General features: G+C 43.8%; 1 long non-coding RNA gene across 1 annotated transcript in view; it reads left to right on the plus strand.

Moving 5' to 3' along the window:
* Positions 1-2,287: 2,287 nt before the first annotated feature.
* Positions 2,288-19,077, plus strand: part of LOC137519685 (uncharacterized) — a 104,371-nt gene continuing 87,581 nt past the window's right edge. Inside the window, exon 1 of the long non-coding RNA XR_011021080.1 lies at positions 2,288-2,472. This is a non-coding gene — a long non-coding RNA (uncharacterized lncRNA). The remainder of the gene's footprint in view (positions 2,473-19,077) is intronic.

Raw genomic sequence — 19,077 nt, forward strand, 5'->3', positions numbered from 1 at the left:
GCGGCACACGGTCCACTGGAAGCAGAGGCGTAGCAATAGGGGTTGCAGAGGTTGCGACCACGTCGGGGCCATGAAAGGCCCTCCATCAACTACAGTATTAGCTTCCTATTGGTCCTGTGCTCATAATAATCACTTCTATAGATACTTTGAATAGTAGTAATCATTTACAAACTGCTCCCCATTACCTTCTTGCACCTCTGACACTGTAGTTGTCATTGGCAGGTTTAGGTGCGCAGTATCAATTGTTATATATAGAGTGCTTGGGGGGCCCCAATGTTAAACTTGCATCGGGGCCCACAGCCACTTAGCTATGCCACTGACTAGAGGAGAACGGGTGAGTCAATAAACTGCTGAAGACTCTGCAGGGGCCCCAAGGACCACAGTTAAAGGGATACTGTAGGGGGGTCAGGGGAAAATGAGTTCCCCGCAGACATCCCGTGTTGGCGCAGCCACTCACCGATGCTCCGGCCCCGCCTCCGGTTCACTTCTGGAATCTCAGACTTTAAAGTCTGAAAACCACTGCGCCTGCGTTGCCGTGTCCTCGATCCCGCTGATGTCATCAAGAGTGCACAGTGCAGGACCAGTATGGTCTGTGTCTGCGCAGTACACTCCTGGTGACATCAGCGGGAGCGAGGACACGGGCGTGCAGGCGCAGTGGTTTTCTGACTTTAAAGTCAGAAATTCCAGAAGTGAACTGGAGGTGGGGCCGGAGCATCGATTAGTGGCTGCGCCAACACAGGATGTCTGCGGGGGACCATTAGAAGCCCACGACCTCCCTACAGTATCCCTTTAAGTGTGTGTATGTGTGGGGGTTTTTCTAGCCTTTTGGCAATTACCCAGATTGCCCTTATAGCCCTGCTCTTCTCCATTCTACTTGCTCCCTAGGTCATTCTTGAAGAGGACTCCACATTTCCTATCTGGACAGGAAGCCAGGGAATTTCACACAGGGATACAAGACAGCAATACAATCCCATAAGAGGTTCTGCTTCTAAATCCTTACCACAGTATCCAAAACTTAAATTTAGCTTTTGTGGAGTTGGACTTTACTACACAGATCTATATGTAAAAGTTTTCAATAACGGAGCAGATGAGACAATAGCCATACCTCCCAACTTTTTGAGATGAGAAAGGACACTTAAGCCACGCCCCTGCCACACCCTGGATCACGCCCCATCACACCCCTAGTCACGCATACCAGAAAGATTTCATAAGAAAAATGTTGTTTTATAATTCAAACCACACTGGTCCTTTCTATCCTGTTTCATTTTCCTTCATATTAACATTTTAAAATTAGTAATATATCGATTTAAAGGAATACTTAAGTCACGTAAAAAAAATGACTTTTACTCACCTGGGGCTCCCCTCAGCCCCCTGCAGCTGAACGGTGCCCTCGCCGTGTCCCTCCGATGCGCCTGGTCTCGCCGGCGGCCACTTCCGGTTTGGCCGTCACCGGCCGACAGGCTGGGAATGCGGCTGATTATCCACGTCCCCGGCCGCAATAGCGCCCTCTATAATGCTATTGCGTCCGGGGACGCGGATAATCAGCCGCGTTCACAGCCTGTCGGCCGGTGACGGCCAAACCGGAAGTGGCCGCCGGCGAGTCCTGGTGCATCCTAGGGACACGGCGACGGCACCGTTCAGCTGCAGGGGGCTGAGGGGAGCCCCAGGTGAGTAAAAGTCCTTTTTTTATGTGACTTAAGTATTCCTTTAAAGGATGGGAATAAAGTTTAGAGTCAAACACATTTTTTAGTAGAGAAATATATATATTTACATAGAAAGAGGGACAAAGTCCTGAAAGAGGGACAAATGAGGAAAGAGGGACAGGGCTCCCAAAGAGCACACATGTATGTAGCACTCAGCTGCCTGGAAATCACATGTCGCTTGCTACCTGCACAACAAAGCTGCACAAGGACAGCGGCGGCTGGATGGACGTGATGGAAAGGTTCCGCAGCTTCTGTGCAGCCACAGGCTGGTTTTTATCGCTGCACACAAGCCTTCGATACATGTTTAATTAATGAAGGCGCACAGCATGAAGCCATCATAACTTAACTTTCACTCCCGGTCAGCATTTGTAGCGCAGCATAACCTGCCAGCACAGAAGCCCCACTAGTAACCAGCTGCCAGTCACGCAGGAGGGGCGTGGTCACGACAGGAGCTCCCTACTTGTGTGAAAAGGGGGAAGAAGAACAGCGCTGTACTGCCGCGTGCGGGGATCGGACTGTGACGTCAGCGACCCTAAACAGGTACGTTCGCAGAGCACAAAGCAGAGAGAGGGACGGAGAGCGAGCAGGCGCGCGCGTGCTCGTGCATGGCAGGGCCCGCGTTCTGGCAGAGTTCTGTGAGGAAAGAAGCGGGCGCGTGTCACATGTACAGCGGATTCTCTCTCCCTATAGCCAGAGACGGAACAGCGCCACGGGGCCGCAGAGCCAGCCAGCTCGCTTGAGTTCTTATTCCCAGCGGCCGGGGGAAGAGGTGAGTGGCTGTCACCGGGTGGCGAGGCTGTGATTTGTGTCCTGCTGCAGCCACTGGACACCGGGCAGGAGGCGGAGCCGCGCACATGGCCCGGGAGAGCAGATGGAGTCCCCTCATGTCACCCTGCTGCTGACAGCATTGCTCGCTGTGTGTGGCTTTCTCTATCCTGCCGCCCTGTATGTCATTTTTCTGAATGAGCAGCAGGTCACGTTTTCTATCGTTTGTATGTTTTCCAGTGCATGAGTGTAGTATAAAGATTGTGCTATGATTGCAGGCGAGCTCCATGCTGTGCCTCAGAATGGGGTCCCGAGATAGCTGTGACCTTCATTCTGTAGTGATCTGCATCTTTTGGGGGGTCTGGTGTACTCCTGTTTGGGGGATGAAAAAAATGGTGCACTGACATTCAGGAGATCAGTGAGGGCTCCAGGTCTCAGATATGTGCAATTGTGTAACTCCAGTAGTAGACTTCTGTGGCACTAGGCTGTTAGGTGTACTGTTAATGTTTCCAGTATTGTAGTTTATTATGATCGTGTGTAGGAATATGTTTATGTCAACTGAATACTAGGTTATCATAGGGGGCGGGGAAATTCTTGTCCCCAGCCGGAAGGCATTCCACCTATTGCTATTGTAGTAAAAAAGCAAATACTGTAATAATATATGGAAGATGATTTTGCTGTGTAAATATCGAATGTTTAAGTATTCCAGTAGTACTATTGGATTATGTAATGTTATGTGTGCATTGATATATTCTGCAGTGTACTCCGAATAAGAATAATTAACTGCTCCTCATAGAAGCTCGCAATTAAATGTCCTTACCAAGGCTGGACATATGTAGGCAGGACAAGTGATAGCTGGCTCCTAACTCCCTGACGCTGGCTCCCACATTTCATTTTGATTTGTCCTGTCCAGGTCCCTGTTGTAATCTAATAATCTTGCTGTACTGAAGGGTAATATTTTGGGGGTTGGGGGCATTCATTAACATACCAGTATGTTTTTATTTTTTTATTTTTTTCGGATGTGAGAGGAAACCATAATGTGCAAAGGAAACTCATGCTAGCAAGCAGATAACATCCAGACTCCATGCAGATAGTGTCCTGCCTGGGAATTCAATCCCTAGCACTGCAAGGTGAGAGGGCAAGCATGCAAACATGTGGTCCCCTCCCATCCCAGAAAAGCTGCTATAGATGCCTCTGACTGTGTATGTCAGTCATCCCTTTACCTCGTGACCCTTCATGTGTGCTCTGTAAGGTGTTTCTTGCTGTCAAAGCCTGGTCTGTCAAGTGTCTCAGGATAAGGACATAGAGGGATGGATTGCTGCTGGCTGATTTGTATTCTTTCTTTCCAGTCTTCATGAGAGAGAATGGCTTTGGCACTCTTTAAAGAGCAGTGCTGGTGTGTCCAATGGGTGAAGAAATGTCCTAGATGGTGTTAGGGACAGTCTCTTTTTGATGATTAAGTTCTCATAAAACGTTGCTCAGGGTTAAAGCTGTCTGCTCCTACAGACTAGAACTGCAAGATGGCAGTATGACAGGCTGCCTTGTGGAAATTTTGTTTAAAGAGACTACTACGGATTTCTGTGACAAGTTATATGATCCTTGTAGTTAAACAGGAGTGGCTTATAATAAAACTTCGGCCAATTCGGTCTTCTGTGTGCCAGCAGCCAAAGACGTTTGGCAAATCCCTAGTTTATTATTACTTTTAGAAATAAAAATGAACCAGGCATTTGTGGTTTCCTGACTGTTTATCCAAAAATATTGCATGGAATGTGTTCTGTGGCTGGGATGTTCATCTGCGATCTCATTAATAGCTGCTGTCAGAGGCATATTGTTCTGTTTGTATGTTAAAGTGCTAGAAATGACAACATTGCAGTTATATTTTTTAATATCCTCATTGATTCCCATTGATGCCATTGACACTGAACAAGCATCTTTTGTACAGAGTCTGAAATGTACTGTACCGATTAAGAATACATGGTGCATTCTCTAGAGCTGTATTAAGCCCACAGCTGCCTTCTGCGTGAAGAGCCTCTTTATTAATAAGTCAAGGTAATATATGTTACTGTCTACTCCTGTTGGGAAAGTGTCTGTAAGAATGGCATTGCCGGGGGGCATTCTGTGTTTTACATATTAAGTCTGTATTCCTTGCGTTGCTGTATTAAAGTTTCATATGAGAGATTTTCTCTAATCTACATGTTTTACGTAGTCAATTCAGAGAACATGAACATAAAGAAGAATTCGTACTGTAGAAAACGTGGCGGTGGAGTCAGTATAAAAATCATCCGACTCCTCAGTTTATGAAACCACTGTTTCCAGATAGCCAAAATTGCTCTGAATCCTTAGTCTAAGGACGCCAAGTTTCCAAAATTGCTCTGACTTCTCGACTCCCACTCCACAGCCCTGGTGGAATATATGTAGGAGGTTTTTTTTTGCCACAATGGGCTCTATTCACAAATCTTTTCCACCTGTTTTCACCTTATCTATGTTACTTTTTTTTAAGCTTCCAAAGAGCAAAATATAATATAATTAAGGTAAGAAAAGTAATATTGAAATGAAGTTAATCAGGAACAACTTACTTTGAGTGATTATTTTGCTTGTAAATGTGCTGAAAGGTTATTTTTATCAAATAGGTGATAAATAAGTCATGTTTGAGAAGTTTTGTGAATAGAGCCCAATGTAAGTGACTTGTTTTTCAAAAGCTTCAAAATGTTCTATGTTGACGTGGTTTGATTAAAATTATGAGAATCTAGACATATACTGCAATAGACCTCTCCAGTATATTTCGTTATGGTTTATGTGACTACTTAATTGACATTTATTGCTGTTTGTGTCTCTGATGAAGTCAGGAGATTCTTCTCAATTCTTGTTTAAAGTGTTGGGTCACAAGAGCAGAACATTTGCAGAAATCTCCCCAGCTGATGAAATCTGACAGAGGTCACTAACCCTTCCCTAATCTATTCAAACTGTGGGAAAAACACACTTGACATGAGAAAAATATGGAGGTTGTCGGTGTCCTTTCTAAAAGATTGCAAGTTGTCTGACTTTAATGCCAGTTTTGACTGATGCTATAGACAAATGTAGAAATGTTATCCTGATCGCCTTCTCACTTTCCTGGTCTGTATTCTGCTTGCTGCATGTCAGTGACTCAAAGGATCAGCAGAAAAGCCAACTTAGCATTTTTTTGGAACAAATCAGAAATGGTTCCTCCATATTGCTGAAAAGTGGGTCATGGATAGGGAAAATAAAGGGGATATTTGCTTCTCTATTTGGGTTAACAGGACTATATACCCCACTAGATAATTTGAAACTATCGCGTTGCATGGCAATATATTGGGTAACAATGAAATGTTGTTTCTTCCCTCTCAAAAAAAAAAAAAACTAGTGTCGGCTACCTCTCTACCGATCTCCTAAGTTGAAAAATCCTTAGCTAAATTTTGTGGTAGTTCCTATTGCAGCTCGTAGTTGAATTCCTCCAGCTAGTTCTCCTATTTCTATTGAACTGAATGGGCTGCCCTGCATAGCAGGTCTGTAAAGTGGGTAAGCTGCTGTGTGTACAGTACAGACCAAAAGTTTGGACACACCTTCTCATTCAAAGAGTTTTCTTTATTTTCATGACTATGAACATTGTACATTCACACTGAAGGCATCCAAACTGTGAATTAACACATGTGGAAGTATAGTACATAACCAAAAAGTGTGAAACAACTGAAAATATGTCATATTCTAGGTTCTTCAAAGTAGCCACCTTTTGCTTTGATTACTGCTTTGCACACTCTTGGCATTCTCTTGATGAGCTTCAAGAGGTAGTCACCTGAAATGGTCTTCCAACTGTCTTGAAGGAGTTCCCAGAGATGCTTAGCACTTATTGGCCCTTTTTGCCTTTACTCTGCGGTCCAGCTCACCCCAAGCCATCTCAATTGGGTTCAGGTCTGGTGACTATGGAGGCCAGGTCATCTGGCGCAGCACCTCATCACTCTTCTTCCTGGTCAAATAGCCCTTACACAGCCTGGAGGTGTGTTTGGGGTGATTGTCCTGTTGAAAAATAAATGATGGTCCAACTAAACTCAAACCAGATGGAATAGCATGCCACTGCAAGATGCTGTGGTAGCCATGCTGGTTCAGTATGCCTTTTTAATTTTGAATAAATCCCCAACAGTGTCACCAGCAAAGCACCTCCACACCATCACACCTCCTCCATGCTTCACGGTGGGAACCAAGCATGTAGAGACCATCCGTTCACCTTTTCTGCATCGCACAAAGACATGGTGGTTGGAACCAAAAATCTCAAATTTGGACTCATCAGACCAAAGCACAGATTTCCACTGGTCTAATGTCCATTCCTTGTGTTCTTTAGCCCAAACAAGTCTCTTCTGCTTGTTGCCTGTCCTTAGCAGTGGTTTCCTAGCAGATATTCTACCATGAAGGCCTGATTCACACAGTCTCCTCTTAACAGTTGTTCTTGAGAAGTGTCTGCTGCTAGAACTCTGTGTGGCATTGACCTGGTCTCTAATCTGAGCTGCTGTTAAAGAGTAACTGTTAGCCCCAAAAATGAAATTTAATTCTCTATTGCAATGTTTTATTAACTTTTTAAGGGAGCCAAAAAGGCAATGCAGAAGTTAAAAATCAATCTAATTTTTTTACTATGTAGCCTTTTCCCCAGGATGCAAAGCCGCATAACAGATACTGCTGAGCATGCCCATGTCTGCCTGACCCCCCCCCCCCCCCTCCCCCAGGACCAGGTGCCGATATATTCTCACCCCAAACAGCTGACCGCTCTGACACTGAGAGCAGGAGCAGTTCCAGCGCCGCCACCGCAGAGCAGCCGCCGCCGTGCATCTCTCTCCTGCTAGTGATTCTCTCACATGTGACTCGGCGGCGGCTGCTCTTAAACAGTATATTCAGTAGGACTATCAGCTGTGTATCCACCTGACTTCTCCACAACGCAACTGATGGACCCAACCCCATTTATAAGGCAAGAAATCCCAGTTATTAAACCTGACAGGGCACACCTGTGAAGTGAAAACCATTTTAGGTGACTACCTCTTGAAGCTCATCAAGAGAATGCCAATAGTGTGCAAAGCAGTAATCAAAGCAAAAGGTGGCTACTTTGAAGAACCTAGAATATGACATATTTTCAGTTGTTTCACACTTTTTAGTTATGTTCTATACTTCCACATGTGTTAATTCATAGTTTGGATTCCTTCAGTGTGAATGTACAATGTTCATAGTCATGAAAATAAAGAAAACTCTTTGAATGAGAAGGTGTGTCCAAACTTTTGGTCTGTACTGTACATAGCTATACACTATGGGACACAAGGTATTGATAAACACAGCTTTGATTTCTTTATAAACCAGCAATTTGCTAGTTTGCTAAGCTTTCAGAAACCATGTATATGGCTTATTAAGACTCTAGTCTTTCAGCCTGATGAATCTTACACACTTCAGATTTTCCTTGGCTGATCATACATAGCATTGCGGTCCAAATTCATAGTCGGGGTGTGTCTAGCACCAGATTTTTCAGCTGGAGGTGGCTAAGCATTGATGTCCTGTCTTCAGGGCGGAGCCAAATGCAAACAAGAGGTGGGCTGGGCAATGGAGTGTGGCCTGGGGTCACATTGGGGGGGGGGGGGGGGGCAGTTGGATAGCCCTGATACAGTGGGATGTGAAAGTTTAGACAACCTTGTTAATCATCATGATTTTCTTGTATAAATCATTGGTTGTTATGATAAAAAAATGTCAGTTAAATTTATCTTATAGGAGACACACACAGTGATATTTGAAAAGAGAAATGAAGTAGTTTATTGGATTTATAGGACGTGTGCAATAATTGTTTAAACAAAATTAGGCAGGGTTATACATTTGGGCACCACAAAAAAAGAAATGAAATCAATATTTAGTAGATCTTCCTTCTGCAGAAATTACAGCCTCTAAACGCTTCCTGTAGGGTCCAATGTGAGGGACGGTGCACACCAGGTTCTGGATCGGTTTTTTTAAATGCTTGCAGGGGGGACACAGCTTGGCTAATGAAAGTGATTGGGATGGTGCACACCAGAGCGGCTTGTTTTTTCCACAAACTCAGGGGGCTGCAGCATTTTTTTAGATTTCTGAGGCATTTCTGCCTCAATGTTAAAGTATAGGAAAGTGGAAAACCGCTCTGAAAAACGCTAGATCAGAGCGGTTTTCCAGGCGTTTTTGTTACAGTAGCTGTTCAGTAACAGCTGTACTGTAACAATATGAAATCTGCTACACAGAAACGTTCCAGAAAACGTTAGGCATGTTTAGAAAACCTCTCTAAACATGCCTAGAATTGTTCTGAAATCTGCTTCAAAAACCTCTAGCGTTTTGCGGATCTGCTAGAGGTTTTTGGTGTGCACAGGCCCAGAGTCTGGATTCTGGTTGAAGGTATTTTGGACCATTCCTCTTTACAAAGCATCTCTAGTTCATTCAGGTTTGATGGCGTCCGAGCATGGACAACTCTTTAACTCGCCACAGATTTTCAATTATATTCAGGTCTGGGGACTGAGATGGCCATTCCAGAACGTTGTACTTGCTCCTCTGCTTGAATGCCTTAGTGTGTTTTGAGCAGTGTTTAGGGTCGTTGTCTTCAGCTTTGTCACTGATTCCTGGACATTGGTCTCCAGAATCTGCTGATACTGAGAGGAATCCATGCGTCCCTCAACTTTGACAATATTCCCAGACCCTGCACTGGCCACACAGCCCACAGCATGATGGAAACTCCACCATATTTTACTGTAGGTAGCAGGTGTTTTTCTTGGATTGCTGTGTTTTTCCTCCATGCATAATGCCCCTTGTTATGCCAAAATAACTCAGTTTTTTAGTTTCATCAGTCCCCAGCACCTTATTCCAAAATGAATCTGGCTACCTCAAGCAGCTCTGTTCGTGCTGTGGATGGAGAAAAATACTTCCTCTGCATCATTCTCGCATACAGCATCTCCTTGTGTAAAGTGTGCCGAATGGTTGCACGATGCACAGTGACTTGCAGCAAGATGATGTTGTAGGGCTTTGGTGCTGGTCTGTGGGTTGACTAACTGTTCTCACCATTTGTCGCATTTGTTTATCCAAGATTTTTTGGGTCTGCCACTTCAAGCCTTTCCTCAATATGTTCCTAACTGTGGAAACAGACAGCTGAAATCTCTGAGACCGCTTTCTGTATCCTTTCTCTAAACCATGATGGTGAACAATCTTTGCGTTCAGGTCATGTGAGAGTTGTTTTGAGACCCCCATGTTGCTACTCTTCAGAGAAAATTAAGAGGAGGGAAACTAACATTTGACCCCCTTAAATACTCTTTCTCATAATTGGATTCACCTGTGTATGTAGGTCAGGGGTCACTGAGCTTAAAAAGGCAATTTGAGTTCCAATAATTAGTTACAAAGGTTTTGGAATCAATAACATGACAACAGTGCCCAAATTTATGCTCCTGCCTAATTGTATTTAAACAATTATTGCACACCTTCTGTAAATCCAATAAACGTAATTTCACTTCTCAAATATTACTGTGTGTGTCTCCTATATGATATATTTAACTGACATTTTTTATCGTAACAACCATTTATACAGGAAAATCATGATGATTAACAAGGTTGTCTAAACTTTCTCATCCCACTGTATATACAGTGATTTGAAAAAGTATTCGGACCCCTTGAAGTTTTCCACATTTTGTCATATTATTGCCACAAACATGAATCAATTGTATTGAAATTCCACGTGAAAGACCAATACAAAGTGGTGTACACGTGAGAAGTGGAACGAAAATCATACATGATTCCATGATTTGTAGAACCACCTTTTGCTGCAATTACAGCTGCCAGTCTTTTAGGGTATGTCTCTACCAGCTTTACACATCTAGAGACTGAAATCCTTGCCCATTCTTCTTTGCAAAACAGCTCCAGCTCCGTCAGATTAGATGGACAGCGTTTGTGAAACGGCAGTTTTCAGATCTTGCCACAGATTCTCGATTGGATTTAGATCTGGACTTTGACTGGGCCATTCTAACACATGGATATGTTTTGTTTTAGGCCTCTTTCACACCAAGACGTTGCGTTTTAGGGGACGTTAAGGTCGCATAAAGTGCCCCTAACGCAACGCATGGTGGGGTTGAAGTTGGACGTCAGATTGAGCCGCGTTATGAGGCTCTTGGTGCTATCCTGGGAAGTCGGGATCTTTTCAATGATTCGGATGATTCGAATCGGATCATTGAAAAGATCTGGATCTTTGAACTAAATCTTTGAATCATTTTACTAGGGAAGCAGGAAGCAGGGGTGCAGCAGAGTGAGAGGTGTAGGAGAATGAGGGCACATTGAGGGTGCTAATGGGGAAGGGAGATATGCAGCAGGAAGATTGTGCTTGTGCACAGAAGCTGCAGTTCCCGTTTCTTCCAGACATCCACTGTGAACCGAATCCTTCATTGTGATGATCCGGATGATTCGACTCACAAAAAAGATCCGGATCAAAGATCGTATTAATTAGCCATGTGGCTAGGAACAATAGCGGACTCTCCCCTTACTGAGCATGTGCAAACAGTCTAAGGCAGCTAAAACCACCTATAACGCACAGCATGCTGCACTTTGAACGTCCAGCGTTCCACTGTAACGCAACGTGGGCACTGAACAGCCCATTGCTTTTTCTTTACTGTGAGTTGGGCTGCGTTACAGGCTGCTCTAACGTGAGCCTGTAACGTCCCACTGTGAAAGCGGCCTTAAACCATTCCGTTGTTGCCCTGGCTTTATGTTTAGGGTCATTGTTCTGCTTGAAGGTGAACCTCCGCCCCAGTCTCAAGTCTTTTGCAGACTCCAAGAGGTTTTCTTTTAAGATTGCCCTCTATTTGGCTCCATCCATCTTCCCATCAACTCTGACCAGCTTCCCTGTCACTGCTGAAGAGAAGCACCCCCAGAGCATGATGCTGCCACCATGTGTTCAGAGTGATGTGCAGTGTTAGTTTTACGCCACACATAGCGTTTTGCATTTTGGCCAAAAATTTCCAATTTGGTCTCATCTGACCAGAGCACCTTCTTCCACATGTTTGCTGTGTCCCCCACATGGCTTGTGGCAAACTGCAAAAGGGACTTCTTATGCTTTTCTGTTAACAATGGCTTTCTTCTTGCCACTCTTTCATAAAGGCCAACTTTGTGTGGTGCACGACTAATAGTTGTCCTATGGACAGATTCCCCCACCTGAGCTGTAGATCTCTGCAGCTCGTCCAGAGTCACCATGGGCCTCTTGACTGCATTTCTGATCAGCGCTCTCTAGGCCTGAACGATTTTAGGAAAAAATTGAATTAAGCGATTTCTGTCTGAAATTGCGATTTCGATTCGATTCATGATTTCCTTCAAATCAAGCTTTGTTCCCGTCCTTTGCCTGTTTGCTCCCCCTCTGTCCCCCTGTCTCTTTTTGTGCCCCCTTTGTGTCTCTGTACCGCTCCGGTTCTCTCTGTCTCTCTCTGTGTCTGCTGTTTCTCTCTGTGCCCACTCTGTCTCTGTGCCCACTCTGTCTCTCTGTGCCCACTCTGTGTCTCTCTGTGCCTCCTATGTCCCCCAAGCTGCATCAGTTCTGGACATAGCTTCCTGCACGAGTCCAGCGATGCCCGTCTATCCACTTCGCCTCCTGCAGGCTCTAATGCACGGAATACTTCCTGTATGTCATGTGACATACAGGAACCTGGAGTTTTGCCAAGCACAAGAACCGACAGACGGCGATAGAGGACGGACAGCGTTGGACCCATGCGGAAAGTAGGTCCAACGCTGCTGATGCTGTGGGCCGCACGCGCCTGGACTTTGGGGAAGTTTGAAGCCGCTTCTTCAAACTTCCCCATGTGGAAATGACGTGATCACGATAATTGCCGCTTTGACGATTCTGAAATTGTGATCTTGGTGATCACGATTTCGGTTTAAATTCGATTTATCTTTCAGGCCTAGCGCTCTCCTTGTTGGGCCTGTGGGTTTAGGTGGACGGCCTTGTCTTGGTAGGTTTACAGTTGTACCATACTCCTTCCTTTTCTGAATGATCGCTTGAACAGTGCTCCGTGGGATGTTCAAGGCTTTGGAAATCTTTTTGTAGCCTAAGCCTGCTTTAAATTTCTTAATAACTTTATCCCTGACCTGTCTGGTGAGTTCTTTGGACTTAATGGTGTTGTTGCTCCCAATATTCTCTTAGACAACCTCTGAGGCTGTCACAGAGCAGCTGTATTTGCACTGACATTAGATTACACACAGTTGAACTCTATTTAGTCATTAGCACTCATCAGGCAATATCTATGGGCAACTGACTGCACTCAGACCAGAAGGGGCTGAATAATTACGCACACCCCACTTTGCAGTTATTGATTTGTAAAAAATGTTTGGAATCGTATGATTTTCGTTCCACTTCTCACGTGTACACCACTTTGTATTGGTCTTTCATGTGGAATTCCAATAAAATTGATTCATGTTTGTGGCAGTAATATGCCAAAATGTGGAAAACTTAAAGGGGGCCGAATACTTTACTACAAACCACTGTAGCTTTAGTAAACTGAACCCATAGAGGTGTGTGTTTTTTTTTTTTTTTTTTTTTTTTTTTTTTTTTTTTAGTGCTTCTTATTTTCTGATGGGTAATAAGAACTTTAATCTTTCTATTTTGGTCCTACTTTAATGGCAGATGTTGGAATTGTATCAATGGAAGGCTAGTCAACACTATTACATCAGTGTTCACAGCAGATATTGACAATAGTGACATCACTCTTTGATTGGTTGCAGTTGTGTAGCTGGATAGTTTGAAAAGGTATGCTGAATGCCTTTCAGTTTTAATCTGGGGCTGGCTTTGCCATTGGAGAATTATTTACCCGTTTGTATCATTTTATCTGTTAATTTGCAGAACATTTTCTGTGCTGGACTGAATGTTTCCTCTAGTTGGTGCCTCACTTTCTTTATTGTAATGCAAATAAGATATTGTGTATGTAGGCTGTGTACATATGGCTCACAGGAAATTACTGCTGTGCATAAAATTGCCAGTTAAATGACTGTCAGCTCATTCATTAGTAGTTATTGTATAATGTGTTTAGATTTATAGCCCTTCTTAAAGGTGGCCATACACTTATAGATTTGCAGCAGATTCGACCATCAGATTTCTGTCAGATGCCTGTCAAGTTGAATCTGACAGGTATCTATCTGATGTGTGCCACACGCTTAAGGGGCCCATACACTGGTCGATTTCGGCCATTGATCGACCGATCCTATAGAATCGATCAGAAATCTATTCTTTCAAATCGGCAAATTGATCAATATGCAATCAATTTTGATCAGTTTCGATCGATTTGATTTATCTGACAGGATGGAAAATCTAGGTCGATCTGCCCATAGAGTTGCATTGGATCTAATGGTGCAATAATGCATTTAGATCGATTTTAGAATAGATTTAATTCTGAAATCTATTGGAAATCTGTTCCTAGTGTGTGGCACACATCAGTCAGATTCGACTTGACAGGCCACCTGTATGGCCACCTTTAGAACAGATTTGCAATAGATTTCAGAATGACATCTATTGGAAATCTATCTAAATGCATTATTGGACCATTAGATCCAATGCAACTCTATGGGCCAATCAATCTGCTGCCAGCAGCAGATCGACCTAGATTTTCCATCCTGTCAGATTGATCAAATCAGTCAATCAGCCACAAATCGATTGATAGATTTGATAGACTCGATTTCCGATCGATTCTTTCGAATCGATCAATCGATTGATGGCTGAAATCGACCAGTGTATGGGATCCTTAAAGAGAATCTGTATTGTTAAAATCAAACAAAAGTAAACATACCAGTGCGTTAGGGGACATCTCCTATTACCCTCTGTCACAATTTTGCCGCTCCCCGCCGCATTAAAAGTGGTTAAAAACAGTTTTAAAAAGTTTGTTTATAAACAAACAAAATTGCCACCAAAACAGGAAGTAGGTTGATGTACAGCATGTCTACACATAGAAAATACATCCATACACAAGCAGGCTGTATACAGCATTCCTTTTGAATCTCAAGAGATCATTTGTGTGTTTCTTTCCCCCTGCATCTCTCATGCACTGAAGTTTCAGGCTGCTCTTTTCTTCCTGCAAACAGCTTTGCCCTTGTCTGAATTTCCTCAGTATGTGAAAGCCCAGCCAGCTCAGAGGACGATGATTTATCCAGCTTGTAAAAGATAAGAGAGAAGAGAGAAGCTGCTCTAATCTAAATAACACACAGGCAGTGTGCATAGAGGGGCCTGGAAGGGGAAGTTCATAGCAGGAGCACAACACTGAAGAACTTGGCAGCCTTCCAGACACAGGCTGACAAGTCTGACAAGAGAGAGATAAGTTGATTTATTACAGAGACTGTGATAGTACAAAGTGCTGCAATAAGCCAGAACACATTAGAATAGCTTTTGGAACTTGTAGGATGATAAAAAACAGGATGCAATTTTTGTTACGGAGTCTCTTTAAGTCTCATCTACACGGTACAATTTTCCGTCAGATCAACGGATTTATTACATAATTTCCAACCGGTCCAATTGGATTGCGATGGATTTTGCAATAGATTTTTTTTTTGGGGGGGGGGGGGGTAGAAGGGGGGAAGAGGGAGCCACCTACTGGTTCCATAGATTTCATGCTGAAATGCATTGAAAATCTACGCGTACTTTCTGGTAGGAATATAACTTTCTGATGCGTGAGGGATAAACCTTTGGGTGTATGGACACCTTGGTAAACTCTTCAGTTTGAGAGGCAATATGGAAATGTGCTGGAGCTTATCAGACTCAGGAATAACTGGTCAAGTAACTGTCAGCTGATTATTTTTCCACGATAATTATTGGGTGCCTGTTCTGCTTCACTCCTGCATATTTCTAGTTGTGGTCTAAATGAGATTTGCATATCTTATTTTTGACTCGTCACTTTTCCATGTCAGCATGTGACAGAGGTTGTGGCTCTGTCTTCCTGGTACTAAAACCATGTTATTACTGTTTAAATTGCATCATTTCCTGTTCTCAGTGACATGACCGGGTGAGATCGCTTAAATGGCTAGTTATAAAAACTGCCCCTACCTAACTTGATTTAAAGGACTACTGTAGCAAGATTTATCTTTCTCAAATTTCCTTTTAAGAAATACCAGTTGCCTGGCTATCCTGCTGATCCTCTGCCTCTAATACTTTTAGCCATAGACCCTGAACAAGCATGGAGCAGATCAGGGGTTTCTGACATCATTGTCAGATCTGACCGATTTTAGCTGCATGCTTCTTTCTGGTGTGATTCAGACACTCCTGCAGTCATATAGATCAGCAGGGCTGCCAGACAACTGGTATTATTTAAACGGAAATAAATATGGCAGTCTCCATATTCTTCTCACTTCAGTTGTCCTTTAAAGCTATGTATGTTCTCGTTAGTGTTCCACTTCAGATTCCTGGCAAACACAGGCCTGTGATACACTGTGTAGAAAAGGATGAGTTTACTCATATGATACTCTGCCCCACAGAAAGCATGAAGCGAACAAAATCATTTTAGAAGAAAATCAGTTGCATCAGGATTCAGGAACAGAATGACCCAGGAAGTATAATTTACAATGGTGAGACAGCACTTATCTCCTGAATCTGAAATTTCTTAATGGAACAGTCAGAAATCTTCATTGTATCAGTTTAATAAAGACCAACGAAAAGTAAAAATGTGTTTTTTGTCCTTTGTGCACACAGTTTGTTTTTAACTTTGTATTAACTCTGACTTGCTCAATCTCAGTAGAGATAATTTAATAATCTAATATCTATCCCACTGCTACCATCACCAGCTTTATACTATTTCATCAAGTACCAAACTGAGTCCTTTATATCACAAACTGCTTCTGTCCCCGGCCATCCTCTTCCCCCACCCCCTGTGTTTCTGCCAGATTAAGGAGATGAGGAACGGCCTTTGTGATGGACTTTGAGAGCGTCTTAAATGACAACTGTAGTGAGACGAATATAGAGGGTGACATATTTCCTTTTAAACAATACCAGTTGCCTGGCAGCCCTGCTTATCTATTTGGCTGCAGTAGTGTCTGAAGAACACACCAGTAACAAGTATGCACCTATTCCATTCCAATAATGTCAGGATCCCATGATCTGCACATGTTGTTTAGAGTATTAGGCACCGTTTCCACTACACTTCCGCATCACGTGCGGACAGTATAATGTATGCTCTGCTGGTCCGCAGTGATGTGGCTGGAGCCCGGGACAGATGCACTCCCCCATAGGCTATATGGGAGAATGCATCCGCTTGTCCAGGAATTATCGCAGACTGCACAGAAGTGTTGTCCGCTTAGGCCCGGTTCACATTAGCGTTCCAGGTCCGGCTTCCCCGGACCCGGAATGCTCCGTATGGTAAATGAATACATTGTTAATCAATGTACCCATTCACACTCGTGCGACCGTCCGGATCCGATCCGGAACGCAGCCCCAGGGACGATCCGGCTTTTTTCCAACTTGCTGCATTTTTGCCGTGCGGCTGCGGACCCGGGCCGGATCCTGACCCGAACATGCGGCCATGCTGTGCAATAAGGAACGGATGTTTCTCATCGCACTGGCAATAGGACCGGATGCTTCCAGCACCGGTCCTATGCCACTTGGTGGGCCCGGACTACACGCCGGTATCCCCCATGCTTGAGGTGCCTTTCCGGATCCGCAACTTGTGGTTTTCGGGAGCCACCGCAGAGACCCGTACGGTCTCTTTGCGGCCCCTGGACCCGGACCCCCCCCCCCCCCCGGACACTTGCGGACTCAAACCGCAAGTGTGAACGGGGCCTTACTGAAGCAGATCCGATGCAGCATGACAAGTTTGAATGGTTCCTATTCATAAAATAGGTGTTCGCTCGATGAGTGGATAAAAGATGTCCGCTCTCCGCTGTAGTGTTATTATTATTATTATTTAGTATTTATATAGCGCCGACATATTACGCAGCGCTGTACAGAGTATATATATATCTTGTCACTAACTGTCCCTCAAAGGAGCTCACAATCTAATCCCTACCATTGCCATATGTCTGTATTATGTAGTGTAAGTACTGTAGTCTAGGGCCAATTTTAGTGGGAGCCAATTAACTTATCTGTATGTTTTTGGAATGTGGGAGGAAACCGGAGTGCCCGGAGGAAACCCACGCAGACACGGAGAGAACATACAAACTCTTTGCAGATAGTGCCCTGGCTGGGATTCGAACCAGGGACCCAGCGCTGCAAGGCGAGAGAGCTAACCACTACGCCACCGTGCTGCCCGTGTGAACAGAGTCTCAGAGGCAGTGGATCAGCTGGATAGCCAGGCAAATGGTATTCCTTATAAGGAAATAAATATGGCAGCCTCCATATCCCTCTTGCTGCAGTCGTCCTTTAATTTTAGCAAGGGTTTGTTGATATTAACTAGCATGATGGCCTTTACTCTTTTATCTGTTTTGGACCAAAGTCAGTCTGTTTTTTTTATTTACTATAATTTCTCATACTTTGACTTACTAAGTCTTGTTCACACTGCCTGCTGCTCTGCATTATACCATGGCAGACAAACAGATGAATTAACCATTTAAGCCGCCTGGACGTGATTGTCACGTCCAGGTGGCTGCTGCTGTGCTTCTGCGCGCTCCCCGGTAGCCCGGAGATCAATGAATGGGAACATAGTTCCCATTCAGTGATCTAAGTCCCCAGCATAAAAACCGACGGCTTCTTATCAGAGGACGCTGTCTTTCTGACAAAAAAAAAAAAAAGTTTCCTGTCCTCCTATATCCTTTCTTGGAAGTGAGCACAATAAAAAAAAAGTTACCCAAGGGTCTGAACTTTAATATGCATGTGAAGAGGGTATACTGCGAACATTTTTTAAATTACGGTATAAGCTTGCAAATAGTGATAGGCGCAAAACTGAAAAAATGCACCTTTTTATTTCCAAATAAAATATTGGCGCCATACATTGTGATAGGGACATAATTTAAAGAGAATCTGTATTGTTAAAATCGCACAAAAGTAAACATACCAGTGTGTTAGGGGACATCTCCTATTACCCTCTGTCACGATTTCACCGCTCCCCGCCGCATTAAAAGTAGTCAAAAACAGTTTTAAAAAGTTTGTTTATAAACAAACAAAATGGCCACCAAAACAGGAAGTAGGTTGATGTACAGCATGTCCACACATAGAAAATACATCCATACACAAGCAGGCTGTATACAGCCTTACTTCTGAATCTCAAGAGATCACTTGTGTGTGTTTACCTTCTGTCCCCAGCTTCTCTCATGCACTGAACATTACAGGCTTCCTGCAGACAGCTTTACCTATGTCGTTAATTCCTCAGTATGTGACAGACCAGCTCCTTTCACAGCCTCCAGAGGAGGATTTTTATCCAGCTCTCTTCTATCACTGATAAGATGGCAGAGAAGCTGCTGGCTTATGTAAATAAAACACACACTGGAGTGTGCATAGAGGAACAGTTCAACACTGAAGAACTTGGCAGCCTTCCAGACACAGGCCGACAAGTCTGACAGGGGAAAGATACATTGATTTATTACAGAGATGGTTATAGTAGAAAGAGCTACAGTAAGCCAGAACACATAAGAATAGGTTTAGGAACTTGTAGGATGGTAGAAAAAACGTTGTAAT

Source organism: Hyperolius riggenbachi, chromosome 5, assembly GCF_040937935.1.
Source record: "Hyperolius riggenbachi isolate aHypRig1 chromosome 5, aHypRig1.pri, whole genome shotgun sequence".
Lineage (NCBI taxonomy): Eukaryota > Metazoa > Chordata > Amphibia > Anura > Hyperoliidae > Hyperolius > Hyperolius riggenbachi.